Source organism: Microcaecilia unicolor, chromosome 4, assembly GCF_901765095.1.
Source record: "Microcaecilia unicolor chromosome 4, aMicUni1.1, whole genome shotgun sequence".
Lineage (NCBI taxonomy): Eukaryota > Metazoa > Chordata > Amphibia > Gymnophiona > Siphonopidae > Microcaecilia > Microcaecilia unicolor.
The window spans coordinates 166,516,875-166,522,874 of record NC_044034.1 but is presented as its reverse complement, the minus strand read 5'-3'; positions in this window follow the sequence as shown (position 1 = coordinate 166,522,874).

Below are 6,000 nucleotides of genomic sequence, written 5' to 3'. Positions count from 1 at the left end.
CACAGGAGGAGGGGAGCAACCGGAGCGGAGGAGTACCAGATTAAGAAATGTAGAAGGATAACAGGAGATAATGAAAGAAGCTATCGTGGACTATAATGACATTTATGCCTGATAACTATCGGTACATGGGCTAGTGGCCAGTATAATAGAAGAGGGTATTACAGTTGTTATAGAGTTAACAGTTTTGAGAGAAGGAGGTAACTGGGGCACAAGCCTATGGACTGGATGAAGAACGGAGAATTGAGAGATGGAATGAGTAAGGAATGTGTGTGAGTATGGGTTGAAGTTAAAATATCTGTGAATGTTAAAGAACCAATATGTTGAAGTTATCATCTCCCTATTTCTTTTAAGATAAGGAGACACAACACAAAACAGACATTGAATAGGGGGAGGGAGGTTGGGGGGTGCCTATACGTGGGGATTCCCTATCAGGGAACGGCCAAAAGAGGGGGGGAGGGGGCAAGGGGACGGGAGGGAGTAGAGGGGAGGAGGGACAAAGATAGGGGAGGGAAGAGGGAAATGAGAAGGGAGCTGGACACACTAAAAGAGACACAAGGGGATATTGCAGGGGAAGAGGCCCAAGAAAAAGGGAGGGAAGGAATAACAATGGATGAATATGTGGGTACATCACAAGATTTGTCCCGGGAGGGCAGTGGCTGGGATGCCCCCCGGGTAGGTTTAGGAGTAAGAAATTATGTAAAATTTGATGAAGACCAATTTAAGCTTCAATGGTTAAGTTGATCACGTGGAATGTGGGCGGGATCAACTCACCCATTAAAAGATCCAAAATTTTACAGCAATTACAAAGATATAAAATTGATGTGGCACTGTTACAAGAGACACATTTAAGCAAGGAGGAACATGCTAAGCTGCGCACCTGGTGGGTACAAGACTGCATAGCCGCAAATGCGATGGGAAAAAGAGGGGGAGTGGCGATTTTAGTACGGAAAGGAGTGGCAACATCAGTGAGACCCCTCACGATAGACCCCGGAGGGAGATATGTCATAGTAGAGCTTGAAGTAGATGGACAGAAGAGTGTGATCTGCAACTTATACGCACCTAATCAGTATGATAAAAAATTTTATAACTCGATAATAGGCCATCTGATGAAATATGCTGGGTTACCTATAATAGTTGGTGGAGACTTTAATACTGTGTGGGAACCAGCGATAGATAGTACCCAAGGACAGAGGAGGGATGGGACAGCGTCTAACCAGGGATTAAAAAGACTGGGGAAAATGGCAGATTTGATAGACATATGGAGGATGCTTAACCCCTCAGAGAGAGATTTTACACATCATTCTCGCGCACATGCATCACAAGCCAGAATAGACTATTTACTTCTCACTAGAGACTTATTTGGACAGGTGGTTACAACAAATATAGGACCATACATGATATCAGATCATGCCTGGGTATATATGGAATGGGAGATGCCTAATAGAAACACCAAACAAAGATCCTGGCAGTTCCCCCTGGAACTATCTACAGATAGACAGCTGGGTGAAAAGCTTCAGAAAAGCTGGGAGGAGTATAAGATATTAAACCAGGAACACGAGACTGACCCCTTACTGTTCTGGGATGCCGCCAAGGCGGTTCTTCGGGGCGAAATTATTAGCCATACACATCATGTACGAAAGGCCCGAAATAGGGAAATAATAAGATTGAGCTCTATGATCTGTAGAGCGAGACAGTCATATGGGAAAACAAACCAGCCAGAGCAACGTACTAAGCTATTGGAATTGCAGGTGGCTCTTAATGAATTACTGCACATGCGAGCAACTAAATCGCAAAACTATTATAGATTCCAACTACATAGATATGGTAATAAATCAGGGCGCATGTTGGCACGCTTGGCCAGACCTAAACCACAAAATGGGCGGATACTACAAATGAGAGATAGTCAGGGACAGATCGTAAGGCAGGATGAGAAGATAGGTGAAATCTTTGCCAGATTCTATAAACAATTATATGAAACACCAATGGACCAAGGGCTCCAGGGCTCTCTTTATTTAGACACACTACAACTCCCAGGTATAACTCAAAGGGAAAGAGATATGCTGAACAGTCCAATTCAAGAAGAGGAAGTAGATTTGGAAATAACGAGAGGGAAATTGTTGAAGGCCCCAGGACCAGATGGGATGCGCATGGAATTTTATAAACTTATGAGAGAGAAGATTACGCCTGCGCTTACTAAATACTTTAATAAGACAATAGATATAGAAAGATTACCGGTAAATCTTTCCAGGGCACAAATTACAGTGATACCAAAACCTGGCAGGGATCCACAGATACCGGAATCATATCGACCGATATCACTGTTAAATGTGGAGGTGAAACTGTTAGCAAAAATAATGGCAAATCGGTTAGCGAAAGTGCTGCCAAATCTAATACATGAGGCACAAGTAGGGTTTGTAAAAGGAAGGACGTCTGTTAAGAATATAAGACGAATTCTAGGGGCATTAGAGATGAGAAAAAGAAATAACACACCAGCGCTACTCATCAGCTTTGACGCAGAAAAAGCGTTTGATAGAGTGCACTGGGAGTTTCTCTTCGCCACGTTAGAAGGCTATGGAATCACGGGACGCTTTACATCAGTAATTAAAGCTTTATATCACGACCCGAGGGCAACAATACGAGTTAATGGGTTGGAGACAGAGACTTTCCCGATAAGGCGAGGTACCAGACAGGGATGCCCATTATCCCCATTACTCTTTGTGCTGACCTTGGATCCTTTGATCCGTACCATCATAGAAAATCCTTTGATAAAAGGGATGCCCATTGGTAAATATCCCTTTAAGATAGCAGCTTTTGCAGACGATCTACTAGTAATGATTACTGAGCCTCAGAACTCCCTTCCTAATTTAATGGAAACGTTTGAGGAATATGGGGACTACACAGGCTTTAGACTGAATCTCTTGAAATCAGAGGCATTAGCTTCCTCAGAAGAAGTAAAACAGGGATGGAGACAGGGATTTCCCCTGAGTTGGGCGACAGATTCCTTTAAATACTTAGGGATTAGACTGACTATGGACACTACGCAGCTGTATACGCTCAATGTAAATAACCTATTATCAGACACGAAGAAACATCTTGCTAACTGGGTAGGGCTACCTATATCACTGAGAGGCAGAATAAATTTAATTCGCATGATGATTTTTCCGAAATGGCTTTATGCCATGCAAACGCTGCCTCTTCGGCTTTTACAGAAGGATTTGAAGAAAGTTAATAGGGCTTTTAGTCAATTTTGCTGGGCAAAGAAAAAACCCAGATTGCAAATGCAATTTTTGATGGGGGGATGGCAGAGTGGGGGACTAGGTTTACCTGACCTGCGTAGCTATAATAATGCTTGTCTATTGAGACATATAGGGGATTGGGTGAACAAAGCAGAGGATTACACTCCGGTAGAGATGGAACTAGAATACTTTGCTCCTCACGACCTTTTAACATTGCTACATCAAGAACGGCGAGGCCTGCCCACAGGCCTCAAGCAGTGTGTGCTGCTACAGCCATTGAGGGAGACATGGAGAGGGTTTGTCAAACTTTTGGGGGGAAAAGCCACAATTACGGGGTTACTGTCAATAAGGGGTAACTTGAATTTTGATCCGGGAAGAGAGAATGTGGCGTTTTGTAGGTGGGAAGCTCAAGGGATTTCAAGGATAGAACACATGTTGGATGGGGAAGGGAAGATGATGAAATTTGAGGAGGTACAAAATAGCTTGGGCACACATTGGGGAGATAGGTTTGCATACGCCCAGATTAAACATTATATTCTAAGCTTAGACCAACCAGCTCTGCAGATGAAAGTGGAAGAGAAAGTGCGAGAGTTTTTCCAAAAGCTGGAGTTTACTGGGGCGACAGTATCGGCAATACATAAGGCATTAACTTTAATATCCATGCCCAAGAAATTTCAGTCTATTAAACAACAGTGGGAAAGGGAATCAGGAGGGAAATTGGAGACTTGGGATGTAAGAGCTACTTTGAGAAACATTCCCGCCCTTACGGTGGATGAGAGGTTGAGAGAATGTGGTTACCGAGGAGTTATGAGAGCTTACTTCTCCAGACAACAACTTGCACATATAAACCCTGGAAGTAGTACAAGTTGTGTTAAATGTAATGCTGCAGTACACACGCTGTATCATGCCTTTTGGGGATGTGTAAAGATCAGAGCCTTCTGGAGTAGGATACAGTCGTATATGTCCACTATAGTGGGACGAGTATTACGAGGGTCCTGGGACCATTATGTACTGGACACACAGTCAGGGTTTCGGATGAAAGATAAAGGGATAAGGATTTGGTAGTCGGAAAGTATGTTTAGTGGCCAAGAAAACTATATTACAACAATGGGTCTCTCCGGACCCCCCGTCCTACTGGCAATGGAGAAATCAAATTCATTTGTTAGCCACATGGGAAGCCAGAGAGGCGCGGGGATCCCTCAAGAAGAAAAAAGCCTTTATGCAAATTTGGAATAGCTATGTAGATACGTTGAGCCCGCGTGGTCGCAGCCTGCTCTTGAACTTGACATGTTAGATACAAGAATATATATTTGTACTTAAGGAGGATATAGAATGTGATAAAAAAACCCTTGAATGATCTCTGTCTTAGGGGGAGGGGAGGGGGAGGGAGGGGGGGGAAAAAGGGGGGGGGGGTAAAGGAGGGGATAAAAAACTGTTTAACTGTTCGTTGATGGATGATATCACTGAGTTGTAAGTTTGGAAACATTGGGGAGACATGTTGTCGAACCTGGATTATAGATGTGATAATATGTATATAATATCAATAAAAAAGTTGAAACATAAAATGCCAAATACAATTCCACTTTCTCAGCTTAGGTTGGAACTCGACCGACTTGTCTCATCATGGCACTTGAACCCTTCTAAGACGCCACACATGCATAATACAGGTTCCAATTCCATTACCCTGTGGTTGGGCTACTCCCCTTTATAAACCTGCCCATTCTGTTGCTTTGTTTAACCCTGTTGGAGATACCGTCTTCAATTGGAAGTTCAAACGCTGTTCTATTCTTAACATACTCTGTAATATATTACAGATATATTAAAGATCGTATTGCTTTCAAGATTTGCACCTTAACCCATAAAATCATCCATGGAGAAGCTCCATCATACATGTCAGACCTAATTGACTTGCCGGCATGAAACATCAAAAGTTCATCACGTACCTTCCTAAACCTCCACTACCCTAATTGTAGAGGACTCAAATAAAAATCATTACACACATCTACCTTTACATACCTCTGCACAAAAGCATGGAATAAACTACCGAATACTATAAAAATAACACGTGACTTGACAGCCTTCAGGAAATTATTGAAAACGCACTTGTTCGAAGAAACTTACAATAAGCATCCTCCTTAACGACTTGATTATTCTATATTTAAACCAACCACTTACTGATCCCTCTGAATTGATTATATTAGTCATATTATCATTATTGGTCATTATATTTTACTGCTTTTTATTAAGTGTTATGTAAATCATTCTACAGACCTATCTTCCTTATTTCTTATGTTAAATTAGAACAAACCTCTTACTCTGTTCATAATTATACCTTTTGCAATTTAATGTAAGCCACATTGAGCCTGCAAATAGGTAGGAAAATGTGGGGTACAAATGCAGCAAATAAATAAATTACCCCCCCCCCCCCCAGTGGTATCCATTTGGACGAGAACCACAAATTTTACATCTTCCACTTTATGTCCTGCTGTTATCCAGTGTTCCACCAACGGGGTTTCTCTTTTGCCCAATCTAATGTTACTCAAATGTTGAGCGATTCTCTGCTTAATTTTCTTTATGGTCTGACCTATGTACATTAACCCACATGGGCAGAGAATTGCGTATATAACAAAATCAGATTCACAATTAGTGTATGATTTCAACTGTAATCTTTTCTCTCTATTCTGATTTGGCACCTCAATCCATTTACTCACCAGGGCATGGGGGCAATACCTGCATCCAGTACATCTATGATGACCTACTATGT